Source organism: Enhydra lutris, unplaced genomic scaffold (assembly GCF_002288905.1).
Source record: "Enhydra lutris kenyoni isolate GAN:26980312 unplaced genomic scaffold, ASM228890v2 scaffoldscaffold123, whole genome shotgun sequence".
In the NCBI taxonomy this organism is placed as follows: domain Eukaryota; kingdom Metazoa; phylum Chordata; class Mammalia; order Carnivora; family Mustelidae; genus Enhydra; species Enhydra lutris.
The window spans coordinates 546,514-563,856 of record NW_019154207.1 but is presented as its reverse complement, the minus strand read 5'-3'; positions in this window follow the sequence as shown (position 1 = coordinate 563,856).

Below are 17,343 nucleotides of genomic sequence, written 5' to 3'. Positions count from 1 at the left end.
TTATCTGGTTTATTGTATTTTTAAAATTTTATTTGATTTTTGTTTTCTTTTTTAATAATTTTGTATTATGTTATGTTATTCATTTATTTTATTTGACTTGTGGTGAACATAGCATAACATATAGAGAAGTTGGATCATTATATTCCACACCTGAAATTAAAGTAACATTGTGTGTCAAGTATACTCAAGTAAAAAAAAAAATTACCATTAGGTAATGTTTTCTAAACCTGCTACGTCCTAACAGATACTGAGATTATGATTCCTAGACTTTACCCTGAAGATTCTTTTTCAATAAATTGGAGCCAGCTCTGGGACCCTGTATTTAAGTTCCATACACAATTCTTTTTTTTAAAGATTTATTTATTCATCTCAGAGTGAGATAGAGAGATTGCAAGCATGCAGGGGTTGGGGGAAGGGCAGAGGGATAGAGAGAAAGAGAATCCCATGCAGATTGCCCACTGAGTGTGGAGCCTGAATTGGGGGTCAATTTTATGACCCCGAGACCACCTGAGCTGAAATCAGATGCTCAACTGACTGAGCCACCCAGGTGCCCCACAATTCTTAAAATCAGGTAGGTTTGGGAATCATGTCATAGGCAAAAAGAACCAAAACTAAATTTAAAAAAACCTTCCATTATTATGTGTTTTTTTTTTTAAAGAACATTATAATGAAATAATTTCAAAGCCCCACAAGGCCTTCACTGTATTCCCTACTTGTTAACGTTTTACTACATTTGCTTTATTATTTTCTCTCCATGTAGGACACATTTTTTTTTCTGAATCATTTGAGTCAGTTGAAGACTAAATGATCATTTAAAATTCTTTAGTTCGATTAATTGCATATAAAATTTTCTTAAAAATTAGTTTTTCTTTGACTTTGGAGGTTTCTTATATAAAATTTGAAATATATATAAACTTGTAACATTAAGATACATATTTTAGTATATGACCTTACTAAATATTCTCTATTCACTATTATATTCATATAGTTAATTTATGCTTCTATTTTAATGTAATAGTATACTATTTTTTCAGGTTAGTAACAATTAAAGCACTTTACCTGTTTTTGATGTTTCAAGAGTGTTCAAATCATCTTAATTTATTTCACAAACTTCCAGTTTATTCATATTGGCATTATTTCAATATATTTACAGTTTTTGGCCTCGTTTCAATAATGTATACATGCCGATTGCCCTCAAAAATATTATCTGTTCACTCCTTCACCAACACAGGCTGTAATCAATCATATTAATTTAGGAAATATTGAATCATGCAAAACAAGTTTGAGAGAATGAAGCATTCATCCATGCTTTTACACTATATATAGTTTGAAAATATATATAAATACATGTTTATATACATACAGACACATACAGACATTTTAATGTATTTTAAATGTGTGTATACGCATGTAAATACATATATATGCGTACATATACAAGCACATAACTTGCTTTTGTTACAAATGATGTTTTTGAGATTCATCTATGTCGAATAGGTAGATGTAGGTTTTTTAACAGCGGTACAGTATTCCATTGTATGTCTTGTTCATTTTTTGTTTTCCTATTGATGCACATTTAGATTTTTTCCCTTTTTTTCTGTTACAAGCACAGATTCAGGAAATATCTTTGTGCATGGCTCCTTTGCACTTCCTTCACTTGAACACCAAAATTTTATATTTATTCTGTTTATCATTTTCAGGTTTTAAAATTTTTTTTGTTAATCCTGATCTACCAGGATTTTCCAAATCTACCCTTTCTTGGGCGGTGTCTTAGATGATATCTGGATACAAAGGTTTGTCTTCTGGAGGTTTTAATTTAGTACATCTGGAATATGCCATGACAGTTTGTATTTTATGAAGTACCCCAGATAATTTATAAGATCAGGCAAGTTTGGGAACCCTTTAATGAGTTTTTAAAATTATTTCTTTAATTTGCTGTTTTATTTTATTTAATTCTTAGCATAGTTCAACATCTATTCTTAAATATCTTTATTTTCCTTAATGATTGTGCTTTTTAAAAAATACAGTAATATGGTTATATGTAATGTAGAAAGTGAATGAGTTTGCCATATATTTTTCAGAAAGTTTATTTTGTATGCATATATGTATAGGAATACTTTCTTAGCTCAAGCAAGGATGAAGTAATACTTAAAATTGTTCTTTAACTTTTGTTCCAAAGGCACAGTAGAGCTTTCTTTCTGTGTACGGTTCAAAATAAAGTACAATCTGAGTATAAAAAAATTGTTCTTTAATATTTAGGATATTATTTAGCTTCTGGCAAGAGTAACACTTAACAAGATTTTAGGTTGATGGGAAAAGTTTCAAACTGAATATATTTCTCCAACTTTTACGTAAAAGCAAACAATTTTGCTAAACCCTGAAATTGGCACACACTCCCTCATTGATCTGTAATTTCCATTTCTTCCGTTTTGTCTGTTCTTTCTAAAAACATATATTTTTTTAAGATTTTATTTATTTATTTGAAAGAGATCACAGGCAGGCAGAGAGGCAGGCAGAGAGAGAGGAAGGGAAGCAGGCTCCCCGCTGAGCAGAGAGCTGATGTGGGGCTCAATCCCAGGACCCTGGGATCATGACCTGAACTGAAGGCAGAGGCTTTAACCCACTGAGCCACCCAGGCGCCCCTAAAAACATATTTTTAAAATTTAATAATTGTTTTCCAAAAACTAAACAATCCAGTTTGATGTATATTATTGGAAATAATTTTCTATGCATATACTTATGTAAAGAAAAACTTTATTCAATCTGGGAAGAATTACATCATAAATGTGAGTTTCTCCTTTAAGGTTGGTACAGTGTTATGCTTAACAGAAAGATGAAAGTTTGAAGAAGAATGAAGTTTTAGAGTCACTACATTTTTCCCATTTACTCTGAAAAAGAACCTTTTGTTCACCACTCAACTGTTTTTTAAAAAAATGAATACAAATTTTTTCTAATGCTAAAAGTCGCAAAAATTTCATGGTCATAAGATTATTTCTTCTATTGTTACTTAAAATGTTTTGAAATATTTGAAATATTGTAATATAGCATGAGTCACACAGTAATTGGTGGGAAAGTTATTGTTTTAAAAATTCTATCCGCTGATATAACACATCCCTTTTTAGGCTTAGTAAGCTTTGTTAAACAAAGCTTTGTACTGAAATGTTACTAAATCTCAGTTTTTCTTGATAATATTAATAAGAATGGTTTAAGATAAATCTCCCTTCTATAGTAGAAATAAAGATGATTCAAATGGCTTTTCTAATCTTAGACACATTAGGAAAGCTGTTTTCTTTATTAAAATGTTATTAAAAATAACACATCATATATATATATGCACATATTGTAACTGAACCATATATACTCTTCTGGGACTTAAGTTTTTTCAACTTAACAGTATATTTGGAAATATTTCCATGTCGGTAAAAACAGTAAAACGTTTATTAGTTTCCTATTGCTGTTAACAAATTACCACAAACTTAGAGGCATATACAACAAAATTTACTATCTTAGTTTCTAGAGGTCAGAAATCAGGCACAGCATGGCTAGGTTCTCTTCTCAGACAATCACAAGGCTAAAATCAAGGTGTTGGCTTGCTGTGTCCTCATCTAGTGGCAAACCTAGAGGAAAAAAATCTGCTTTCAAGCACATTGTTGATACTGACAGAATTCAGTTCCTTGGGAATTTAAGACTGGGATCCCAGTTTTCTTACTAGTATATACCCAGAAACAGCTCTTAGCAACTAGAGGTTCTTCTCATATTTAATCACACGGTCCCCTAATTCCCAGCAGGAAAAAAACTACACTTACTTTAAATCCCTTGCATACTTAGAATTTCTCTAACTGCTACTTCTGCAACCAGCTGGAGAAAATTGTCTACTTTTGAATGGCAGGTGTGAGTAAGTCAAATCCACCCAGATAATATCAACATTTTAAGGTCAACTCATTTGGGACTTCAATTCCATGTACAAAATTGAATCACAGAAGTACCTTGATTAGCATTTGATTGAATAACCAGGGGCATGTAATCTTCTTTGTGGTGGGGTTTGGGAGCAGTTTTGAATTCCCTCTGTCACACTATCTAAATCATATTTCTTTTTAAATTGAGGTAAAAGTTACCTAACATAAAATTCAACATTTTGACCATTTGAAAGTGCATTGACTCAGTGGCAGTTCGTACATTTACAGTGTTTTCTAACCATCACCTCTATCTAGTTTCAGAAAATTTTCACAACCCAAGAGAAAACTCCATGTATATTAAATAATCAATCCCCAGTTCTCCCTCCCCACAACCTCTGGCAACCTCTGCATTCTGTCTTTACAGATTTTCATATTCTTGATATTTCATATAAATGAAGTCATGTGATTCATGACCTATTGTCTGTGGTTTCTTTTGCTTAACATAATGTTTTCAATATTCACCCATGTTATAGCATATATTTTCACTTCATTCCTCCTTACATTGTATAGATATGCCACATTTTCCTTATCTATGTAGCAGCTGATGGACATTTGGATCATTTCTATCTGCTGGCTATTGGGAATAGTGCTGCTAAGAAAATCTGTTTACATATTCTTGTTGAACACCTGTTTTCAAAAAATTTTTTCTGGCATATATCTAGGACTGGTATTGCTGGGTCATATGGTAATTCACATTGGAATTCTTGTCAAGAAAGATTTATAGTCACTATTTTGTTCATTTCTTTCTTAAATTTGTTTATTTCGGATACAATATTTGTTATGTCTTTCTATCTGTTAGTTTTTGGTTTAGTGTACCCTTCTTTTTATTTTGTTTTTTTCCCCTTTTTTTGTCTTACTTTTAGTTTTTTGTTTTCTTATTTTTTAATTTAAATTCAAGTTAGCTAACATATAGTGTAAGATTGGTTTCAGGAGTAGAATTTATTAATTCATCACTTACATATAACACCCAGGGCTCATCTCAACAAGTGCCCTCCTTAATGCCCATCGTCCATTTAGCACATCCCCCCACCCACCCCCACTCCAGCAACCCTCAGTTTGTTCTCAATAGTTAAGAGTCTCTTATGGTTTGCCTCCCTCTCTGTTTTTATCTTATTTTAATTTTCTTTCCTTCCCCATGTTCATCTGATTTGAGTGAAATCATATGGTATTGTCTTTCTCTGACTGACATTTCACATACCATAAAACACTCTAGTTCCATCCACCTTGTTGCAAAGAGCAAGATTTCATTCTTTTTAATGGCTGAGTAATATTTCTCTGTGTGTGTGTGTGTGTGTGTGTGTGTGTAACACTTCTTTGTTATCCATTCATTGGTTGAAGGACATTTGGGCTCTTTCTATAATTAAGCTATTGTTGATCATGCTGTTATAAACATAGGGGTACATGTACCCCTTCAAATCAGTATTTTTGTATCCTTTGGATAAATATACATAGTGCAATTGCTGTGTCCTAAGGTAGTTCTATTTTTAACTTTTTGAGGAACCTCCATACTGTTTTCCAAAGTGGCTGCACCAGTTCGCATTCCCACCAGCAGTTAATTTTAGCCATTCTAACAGATGTGAGGTAGTATCTCATTGTGGTTTTGATTTGTATTTCCTCAATCATGAATGATGGTGGACATCTTTACATGTGTCTGTTAGCCATCTGGATGTCTTCTTTGGAAAAGTGTCTGTTCATGTCTTTTGCTCATTTATTAACTGGATTATTTGGGGTTTTTTGGGTGTTGAGTTTGAGAAGTTCTTTATAGATTTTGGATACTAGCACTTTATCAGGTATGTCATTTATAAATATCTTCTCCCTTTCCATCAGTTGCCTTTTAGTTCTGTTGATTCTTTCCTTCACTGTGCAGAAGATTTTTATCTTGATGAATTCTCAATAGTTCATTTTTGTTTTCATTTCCCTTGCTTCTGGAGATGTATCAAGTAAGAAGTTGCTGTGGCCAAGGTCAAAGAGGTTACTGCCTGTTTTCTTCTCTAGGATTTTGATGGTTTCCTGTCTCACGAATAGGTCTTTCATCCATTTTGAAGTTATTTTTGTGTATGGTGTAAGAAAGTGTTCTGGTTTCACTCTTCTGCATATTGCTGTCCAGTTTCTCCACAACAATTTGTTGAAGAGACTGTCATTTTTTTCCATTGGATATTCTTTCCTGCTCCGTGAAGGATTAGTTGACTATAGAGTTGGGTGTCCATTTCTGGGTGTTCTGTTCTGTTCCATTGATCTATGTGTCTGTTTTTGTGTCAGTACCATACTGTCATGATGAGTACAGCTTTCTTTTTATTTTATTTTATTTTATTTGACAGATAGAGATCACAAGTAGGCAGAGAGGCAGGCAGAGAGAGAGAGAGGAGGAAGCAGGCTCCCTGCCGAGCAGAGAGCCCGATGCGGGGCTCGATCCCAGGACCTTGGGATCATGACCTGAGCCGAAGGCAGAGGCTTTAATCCACTGAGCCACCCAGGCGCCCCTGAGTACAGCTTTCTAATGCAGCTTGAAGTCTGGGATTGTGAAGCCTTCCATTTTGCTTTTCTTTTTCAACATGGATTGCATTGAATGTGTAGATTGTTTTGGGTAGTATAGACATTTTAACAATTTTTCCCCCCAATCCATGAGCATAGAATTTTTTCCATTTCTTTGTGTCTTCTTCTATTTCTTTCATAAGTGTTCTATAGTTTTCAGCATACAAATCTTTTACCTCTTTGGTTGGGTTTATTCCTGGGTTTCTTATGCGTTTTAGTGCAGTTGTAAATGGGATCAATTCCTTGATTTATTTCTGCTGCTTCATTATTGGTGTATAGAAATGCAGCATATTTCTGTACATTGATTTTATATCCTGTCATTTTGATGAATTCTTGAATCAGTTCTAGCAATTTTTTTTGGTGGAGTCTTTCAGGTTTTCTACATAGAGTATCATGTCTTCTGTGAAGAGTGAAATTTGACTTTTTCTTTCCCCTTTTGGATGTCTTTTTATGTCTTTTTGTTGTCTGATTGCTGAGGCTAGGACTTCCAGGACTATGTTGAACAACAGTGGTGAGAGTGGATATCCCTGTCGTATTCCTGACCTTAGGGGAAAAGCTCTCAGTTTTTCCTCATTGAGGATGATATTAGCTGTAGGTTTTTCATATATGGCCTTTATGATGTTAAGGTATGTTCTTTCTATCCCTACTTGAGGGTTTGTTTTTTTTTTATCAAGAAAGGATGCCTTACTTTTTCAAATGCTTTTTCTGCATCTATTGAGATGATCATATTGTTCTTATCCTTTCTTTGATTAATGTGGTGTATCATGTTGATTGTTTTGCAGATATTGAACCACCCCTGAAGCCCAGGAATAAATACCACTTGATCATGGTGAATTGTCCTTTTAATGTACCATTGGGTTTGATTAGCTAAGTATCTTGTGAATTTTTGCATCCATGTTTATTAGGGATATTGGTCTTTAACTCTTAGTGGAGTCTTTGTCTGGTTTTGGGATGAAGGTGATGCTGCCCTCATGGAATGAGTTTGGAAGTTTTCCTTCCTTTTCTATTTTTTTGAAACAGTTTTGGAAGAATCAGTATTATTATTATTATTATTTTTACTGTTGGTAGATCTCCCCTGGGAGCCATCTGGCCCTGGAATCTTGTTTGTTGGAAGATTTTTGATGACTGATTGAATTTCTTTGCATTTTATGGGTCTGTTTAAATTTTTTCTTTCTTCCTGTTTCAGTTTTGTTAGTTTATATGCTTCTGGAAATTTATCCATTTCTTCTGGATTGCCTAATTTGTTGGCATGTAACTGCTCATAACTTTCTCTTACAATAATTTATATTTCTGCAGTGTTGGTTGTAATTTCTCCTCTTTTATTCATGATTTTATTTATTTCGGTTTTTTTTCTCTTTTTTTTGGGGGGGGGTAAGTCTGGCTAGAGGGTTATCAATCTTATTAATTCTTTCAAAGAACCAGCTCCTAGTTTCATTGATCTGTTCTAGTGTTTTTTTTTAATTTCTATATAATTTCTGCTCTGATCTTAATTATGTCTCTTTCTGCAGGTTTTAGGTATCAGTTGCCATTCTTTCCCCAGCTGCTTTAGGTGTAAGGTTAGGTTGTGTATTTGAGACCTTTCTTGCTTCTTGAGGAAGGCCTGTATGAGCCACCCAGGCATCCCTGGACTGTTGTGTTTTCATTTTTGTTTGCCTATGTATTTTTAAATTTTCTTATTTAATTTCCTGCTTAACCCATTCACTCTTTAGTAGGATGTTCTTTAACCTCCATGTATTTGAAATCTTTCTGATTTTTTTATTGTGGTTGACTTCAAGTTTCATAGCATTGTGATCTGAAAATATGCATGGTATGATCTCAATCTTTTCGTACTGGTTGAGGGCTGATTTGTAACCCAGTTATTTATTCTGGAGAATGCTCTACATGCACTTGAATAGAATGTATATTCTTCTGCTTTAGGATGAAATTCTCTGGATATATCTGTTAAGTCCATCTGGTCCACTGTCATTCAAAGCCAATGTTTCCTTGCTGGACTTCTGCTTAGATGATTTTTTCCATTGATGTGAGTTAGGTGTTAAAGTCACCTTTTTTTTAAAAAAAATTAATTTTATTTATTTTATTATTTTTAAAGATTTTATTTGACAGAGATCACAAGTAGGCAGAAAGGCAGGCAGAGAGAGAGGGGAAAGCAGGCTCCCTGCTGAGCAGAGAGCCCGATGTGGGGCTCGATCCCAGGACCCTGAGATCATGACCTGAGCCGAAGGCCAAGGCTTTAACCCACTGAGCCACCCAGGCGCCCCTTAAAGTCACCTTCTATTATTATATTATTATCAATGAATTTCTTTAAGTTTGTTATTAATTAGCTTATATATTTGGGGGTTCCCAAGTTGGGAGCATAAATATTTACAATTGTTAGAACTTCTTGTTGGATAGACACCTTTATTATGATATAGTGTCCTTCTTCATCTCTTATTACAGTCTTTGGTTTAAAATCTAGTTTGTCTGGGGGTACCGAGGTGGCTCAATTGGTTAAGTGGCCGCCTTTGGCTCAGGTCATGATCCCAGAGTCCCAGGATCGAGCCCCACATCAGGCTCCTTGCTCAATGGGGAGCCTGCTTCTCCTCTGCCTGCCGTTCCCCCTCCTTGTGCTTGCTCTCTGTCTCTCTCTCTCTCTCCCTCGCTCTCTCTGTGTCAAATGGATGAATAAAATCTTTAAAAATAAATAAGTAAATAAGTAAATAAATAAATAAATAAATAAAATCTAGTTTGGTATAAGTATGGCTACTCCCGATTTCTTTCTTTTTTTTTTTAAAAAAAGATTTTATTTATTAATTTGACAGAGATCACAGGCAGAGAGTGAGGGAAGCAGGCTCCCTGCCAAGCAGAGAGTCCGATGTGGGGCTCAATCCCAGGACCATGGGATCATGACCTGAGCCGAAGGCAGAGGCCTTAACCCACTGAGCCACCCAGGCACCCCTCCAGATTTCTTTTGATGTCCATTAGCATGATAAATGTTTTTCCACCTCTCACTTTCAGTTTGGAGGTGCCATTGTAAATGGGATTATATTCTTAATTTTGTTTTAGATTGTTCATTGCAAGTGTGTAAAAGGACAATTGATTTTCACATTTTATTCTTATGTCCTCCAATTTTGCTGGAGTCATTATTAATTCTAATAGTGGATTCCTTAGGATTTTCTACATAGAAGTTCATATTATCTGTGGATATAGTTTTACTTCTTCCTTTCCAATTCAATTCCAAGGATACCTTTCTTTTTCTTGCCTAGTCACCCTGGAAACCTCTGATGCAATGTTGCTCAGTGGTACTGAGAAAAAAAAATCTTTGTAATTTTTGTAATCTTGTAAGGAACACATCTAATATTTCACCATTAGTGTGTTTTAGTTCTGGGCTTTTCAGTAAGAAAACTGAGGAAGTTTTTCCCTTCCATTCCTAGTTTGTTGAATATTTTTTTATATCATGAGTAATCTTGGATTTTGTCAAATATTTTTGTCCTGTGTCTAGGGAGATAGTCATGTGGTTTTTATTTATTATTCTATTTTTATAATGTATTACATTAATTAATCTTGGGGTGTTAAGCCAGCCTTGCATTCTTGAGATAAATCCCACTTGGTAAGGGTGTATAACTCTTTTTTAGTTTGCTAGATTCTGTTTGTATTTTGTTCATAAATTTTATATTCATATTCATAAGAATTATTGATCTTTAGTTTTCTTGTGATGTCATTGTCTGGTTTTGATATCAGGCCAATACTCCCCTTTTTAAATGATTTGGGAACTGTTCTCTTTTCATGTTTTTTGTAAGAGTTTGTGAAGTACTGACTATCCTTTAAGTATTTGGTATGATTCAGTTCTGAAGTCATTTGGACCTGGGGTTTTGTTTGTGGATAGTATTTCTTTTTCACTAATTCAATTTCTTCACTTATTACATATGTCTATTTAGGTTGTCTCTCTTCTGGAATAATTTCTATAGTTCATGTCTCTCTAGTAATTTGTTCATTCCATGTAAATTATCTAATTTATTAGCATATAATTGTTCACAGTATTCTTTTATAATCCTTTTTATTTTTATTAAAATCATAGTAATGTCCCAACTTTTATATCTAATTCTAGTAGTTTGTATTTTATCTCTTCCTTCTTGATCAATCTATCTGAAAGTTTGCCAATGAATCTTGGAACACTGAAAAAAAATTAAATTAAATTAAAAATAAATTTCTTGTAGATTAAAAAAATAAAAAAATAAAAGTTTGCCAATTTTGTTAATCTTTTCAAAGAACCAGCTTTTGGTTTCATTCATCTTCTTTATTGTTTTCTTTGTATTTGATATCATTAATTTCCACTCCAGTCTTTATTATTTCCTTCTTTTTTGGCTGCATTATGTTCAGTTTGCTCTTCTTTCTCTAGTATCCTAAGGGGAAAGTTTAAATCACTGGTTTTAAATCTTTCTTTTTAATAATAGCATTTACAACAATAAATTTCCATCTAAGCACTGCTTTATCTGCATCTCATAACTTTTGGTATGTTGTGTCATCATCTTCATTTATCTCAAAGTATTCTGATTTCCCTTTTTATTTTTTCTTTGATTCATTGGGTACTCAAGTGTGTTGTTTGATTTCCACATATTTATGAGCTTCCCAAATTTATTTTTCTGTTATTGATTTCTAATTTCATCCTTTCGTGACCAAAGAACTACACTCAATTATTTCTATACTTTGGAATTTTTTGAGGTTTGTTTCATGGTCTAACATAAAGTCTATCCTGGAGAATGTTCCCAGCGTTCACTCGAGAAGAATGTACATTCTGTTGTTGAATGATGTGTTCCGTAAATGTCTATTAAGGCTAATTGGCTCAACACTAATTAGTATTGTTCAAGTCTTCTTTTTCTATGTTGATTTCTGCCTAGTTGTTTTTCTTTATTTATTCAGAAGATATCACTGGTTAATCATTACCAGCCAATTTTATTTATACAGGAGTCATAATCAGTATGAAAATTAAGCAAAGACATTTATCCTCTTATGTGTGAGGATATGCAAAATAAATCAAGTGTGAGTTATACCAAAGTAGGTACGTAATCTTACTTCCACTTCTCTGGTGGATGTGCAAGTTCATACTTCTCCCTCACATTAGAGACAACCATATCCAAATGGAGCCAGTGAACCTCTTTTGACCACAGGTGACTGAGGCAAAATCCATAGCAGGCCATGTGCTTTACTTTGTGACTGTCCGCTGTTTTCTGGAAGATGCCTGGATGTCAGTAGCATCTCCATGCCTGATAATACTGGCCCAAGTGGCTGGTTCACTGCTGTTTTCAAAATAATAAAAGACCTTCAAAAATTGCTCCATTGCCTCAGGGGAACATTCCGCTCCAGTACCCAGGTGAATACAGGTACTCAAATTCAATGTGTGATTCAAGTTCGGGTCAAAGTAAGCAGCTGCCATTATTTTGCTAGATGCTCTGTATCTGTCATGCTAGTTCCAAAGGCCACAGTAACTCTTTGAAGTCAAAGGACGATTTAAAGAAAATGCTCCTAGTTTCTCTATTCTCTTTCCGTAGTAGCCTGAGAACTCGAACCTTGCTGGGCACCTGGAAGTGAAGGTAGCCGACTTCGAGGTGGCACCACGAATTGATCTCCGTGCTCCTTCCCGAGCCTCACACCATAGGTGCACAGAGGTCCCGCCTCTGCTGGGGCGATGGCAGCCAAGGCAGCTGCCAACATGCACCCTCCTGGGTGGTACTGCTTTGGCACGGGCCCTGCATGACTGGCGACTGTCTGTGATTTATGACCCTGCCACTGCCTGGTTGTTTCTTTTTGGGGGGGGTTGTTCTATTATTGAAAACTGGATATTAAAATCTCCAATACTATTGTATACTTATTTCTCCCTTCAGTTGTGTCAGTGTTCACTTCCTATACCTTCATACTCTGGAATTTAATTGTATATATTTATAATTGTTATATCTTCTAAATGAATTGATTGCTTTGTACATATACGTTTTGAAAAATAGATAATGTCCTTTTTTATCTTGAACAGTTTTTCTGTTTATGTGGAATGTGTCTTTATATTAATATAGCCAATTCGGCTCTCTTTCAGTTACTGTTTGCATGTGATACATTTTCTATCCTTTTATTTTCATCCTAGTTGTGTCTTTTAATCTAAAGTGAGCTTGTATACAGCATATAGTTGGATCATAATTATCCATTCTGTCAATGTCTGTCTCTTAATTGGTGGGTTTAATGTGGTTATATTGCATGTAACTATAAAGACTAAATTATTTCTATTTTTTATTTTTTATGTCTCATGGGTTTTGTTTTTTGGTTCTTGTATTCCTTCATTACTCCTTTCTTTTGCATCAAGTGACTATTTTCTAGTGAAGTATTAATGCTTCTCTATTTTTTTTACCTTCTCTATATAGTTGTTGCTGTAGGGCTTACCATATACATTATATCTTATCAGATGCATATTTGTATTAGCTAAATTCCAGTGATATATAGAAACATTACTCCTATATAGCTCTATTCCCTTTCTCCTCCCCTTTTGGTCATATTATTATTGTACATACTACCTCTATTAATATTACATAATATTAATTATTATAATTATTATTTATTATCATTAATACTTCACCATCTGTAGTCATTTCTTTAGCCCAGTACAGCTTTGTTTCCACCCAACACTTTTGAATTATTATTGGTAACATATCACAAGTATATTACATTTTTATATGTTATAGGTCCAGTCATATATACATATTATTTAATACAATTGATTTTCAGTCAAAGAGAAAGGAGAAAAATATGAATTTATATTGTCTTTTATAATTACACAATTATCTTTACCATTATTCTTTAAGTTTTCATTTAAATTTCAGTTAGTTAATATACAGCGTAATATTAGTTTCAGGTATATGATACAGTGATTCAATATTTCCATACAACACCTTATCCTTATCACAAATGCACTCCTTATTGCCCATTACCTATTTAACCCATTCCCTCACACACCTTCCCTATGGTAGCTATAGTCTAGAGTCTGTTTCTCGGTTTGCCTCTCTGTCTTATATTTTTCCCTGTGCTCATTTATTTTGTTTCTTAAAATTCCACATATGAGTGAAATGGTTTGTCTTTCTTTGACTGACTTATTTTGCTTAGCATACTAGTCTCTATTTTTTGTTTGCATTTGAATTACCATTTGGTGTCACTTGCTTTGATCCTGAAGAAATTCTTCCAGTATTTCTTATAAGAATGGCCTGCTAAAAATAAATTTCCTCAGTTTTCTTTATCTGGAAATGCTTTTATGTTGCCTTCACTTTTGAGAGATAGCTTTACTATATAGGATTATGTGGTTGTGATATTAACTTGTATATTTAATAAAACCAGTATAGGGGCGCCTGGGTGGCTCAGTGGGTTAAGGCCTCTGCCTTCCGCTGGGGTTGTGATCCCAGGGTCCTGGGATCTAGTCCTGCCTCGGGCTCTCTGCTCAGCAGGGAGCCTGCTTCCCGTTCTCTCTCTGCCTGCCTCTCTGCCTACTTGTGATCTCTGTCTGTCAAATAAATAAATAAAATCTTAAAAAAAAAAACAAAAAAACAGTATAGGTATTTAAGAAGTTTAGATAAATTAAATTCTGCATGAGAAAACAAAACCAACTCTTCCAGAAAACAAAATATGTACTTTTATTAAATTCCATATTATAATCAGAATGAAGAAATGTATCTGTATATAAGCTAAAATTATCAAACTAGTCTTATTTGCTTAAGAGTTCATGTAAATATGGATTACTACTAAAAATGATTCTAAGATCTAGTTTCTTTGAGAAAGGTGGTTTTCTTTTTGTCTGTCTTCCTGAAACGCCGGCACATTTTTAAAGTAGCAGATTTTAAAAATCTGCTTAAATTTTTTATTTTTATTTTTTTAAAGATTTTTATTTATTTATTTGACAGACAGAGATCACAAGCAGGCAGAGAGGCAGGCAGAGAGAGGGAAGCAGGCTCCCTGCTAAGCAGAGAGCCCAATGCGGGGCTCAATCCCAGGGTCTTTTTTTTTTTTTTAATTCTTTATTTCTTTTCAGCGTAACAGTATTCATTGTTTTTGCACCACACCCAGTGCTCCATGCAATCCGTGCCCTCCTTAATACCCACCACCTGGTTCCCTCAACCTCCCACCCCCCCCTTCAAAACCCTCAGATTGTTTTTCAGAGTCCATAGGGGATTGATGCCAGGACCCTGGGATCATGACCTGAGCTGAAAGCAGAGGCTTTAACCCACTGAGCCACCCAGGCGCTCCAAAATCTGCTTAAATTTTTTAAAGTAGCAGTTTTTTTTTTCCTCTGGGAATTATTGTATTTAAGCATTTTTTAGAATCAATAATTCAAGAAGACTAGGGTTTGAACTAATTTTAAGAAAATTATCAAATGTATTAAACTTTCCAAACATAAAAAACATATGCCCTCACATACTTAGGAGGAAAGACTTTATTTACAGACACACCAAGAGCTTGCAGCTTCAGCTCCAGAACCTAAGGTCAAATGCAAATTCAGACACAATGACATATTCCAACAAACTTCGCAGGAAAAAAAAAATATTATTGCAAAAAGGTGATTGAGAATGGATACTTCGTAGCTTTAATTATTAGCATAGGAGGTTTCTGCAATATTCAAAGAGTCTTTTCATTCTCTCCTGTTCACTCAGGAATGGCATTCATTAAACAAAAGAAACGCAATGTTCCTTTTACATTTTGAAGGTTTCACAGGCTTTCAGTCTTGAACCTTGTTATCAAAGCCAGGGCACCAGTCTCTAAAATGGAGGAAAAGTTTATCAGTTTCTCCTCTGGAGCGGGCACTTACAACATCCAATCTTCCTAGCTGGGGAAGCCCAGTGAAGGCAGCCGGTTGGAATCCCAATTGAGAGGCCTGGGCAGAGCATCCTCCCCTCAGGTAAGACTTCTATTTGACCATCCGCATGTATTTATAGGGCAAATGATGGGGTCTGAAGTTAAACATTTGTTTGCCTACATGCAGTTTGGAGTGAGCTACATTCCTATGTTATCATGTCTTAATGTATTCAAGGAGCCTGGTTATGTGTGCATGCCTCCCTTCCCGGATTCCTTTCCAGTGGGGGGGCAGGGGGTGTGCAGCCCAGCCTGGAGCAGGAGGGGGTGTAAGGTGAGATTTATAACTCTTGGCCTCCAGACCAAAAGGGCCAGTTCTTACCTGGAGGTCAGCTAATGTCAACTAGTTAGGCTCCTGAAGTCACTTATGCAACACAAATCTCACAAACAATATTCTTTAGCTTGTTTGTATATGTGCATGTTGGGGTGGTCAGGTATGCAGGACAAATCAAAGGAACCTCCACCCATACAATACAGATGTAGAGAATCTTATTCTAAAATTTATACGGAAAGGGTGCCTGGGTGGCTCAGTCGTTAAGCGTCTGCCTTAGGCTCAGGTCCTGATCCCAGGATCCTGGAATGGAGCCCTGCATCAGACTCCCACCTTGGCAGGAAGCCTGGTTCTCTGTCTCCCACTCCCCCTACTGCTGTTGCCTCTCTTGCTCTCTCTCTGTCAAATGAATAAATAAAATCTAAAAATAAAAAGATAAAATTTATATGGAAATACAAAACACTAGAATAGGTAAAACATAATTGATAAGGAATAAGAAAGTAAAAAGAATCATTTCATGTGATGTTACTCTTACTATATAGTTACAGCAATTAAGATAATTTGGCATTAGAAGAGGTATAGACACATATATCAGTAGAACAGAACATAGAACTAACAATTAACTTAATATGTCACAGACTTAAATGTAAAGTGTAAAATTATAATAATTTCAGAAAATATCACTGGGGAAAATGGATCTAGACCTAGGCAAAGTTCTCTGATTTGACAATCAAAAGCACAATCCATTTTAAAAAATCAATAAATTAGACCTCATCTAAATCAAAAACTTTTCTTTGTGGGAGATGCTATGAAGGAATGAAAATACAAGCTACAGACAGGAGAAAAATTTGAAAGCCATGTATCCAACAAAAAAGTACTATCTAGAAAATAAAAATAACTCATAGAGCTCAACAATCAACAACCAAGGAATCCAAGAAGAAAAAGCGCAAAAGACAGCAAAAATTTCACCAAAGGGGATATACAGATGGCAAATAAGCACAGTAAAATATCTTCAACATCATTAGTCATCATTAATCATTAGAAATGCAAATTAAGACTTCAGTGAGACTATTGCTACACACATATTAGAACAACTAAAATAAAAAAATGGTAATACCAAATACTGGAAAGGATGTGGAGGGAAGCTAGATTGCTTATACATTTCTGGAGGGAATGTAAAATAGGTTTAGCCACTTTATAAGACAATATGGCACTTTCCTTAAAACTAAATATGAATTTAACATACAAGCCAGAAATCTCACTTGTGGGCTTTTAGACCAGAGAATTAAAAGTTTAATTTCACACAGAAACATCTACACGATTGTTCACAGCAAGCTTACTTGTAAGTCAATGACTGGAAAAACCCAGTGAATGAATCCTTGAATGTATGAAACAAACTGTGGTATATCCATATCATGGATCCCTACTCAAAATTAAAAAGTAAACTCTTTTTTAAAAGATATCTATTTATTTACTTGACACAGAAAGACATAGTGAGAGAGGGAACATAAGCAGGGGGAGTGGGAGAGGGAGAAGCAGGCTTCCTGCCAAGCAGGGAGCCCAATGCAGGGCCCAATCCCAGGACCCTGAGGTCATGACCTGAGCCAAGGCAGACACTTTAATGACTGAGCCACCCTGCTGCCCAAAAAGTAATAAATTCTTGACACCTGCAAAAACTTTGATAGATTTCCAGGGAATTATGGGTTTTTAAAAAAAGCTAATTCTAAAACT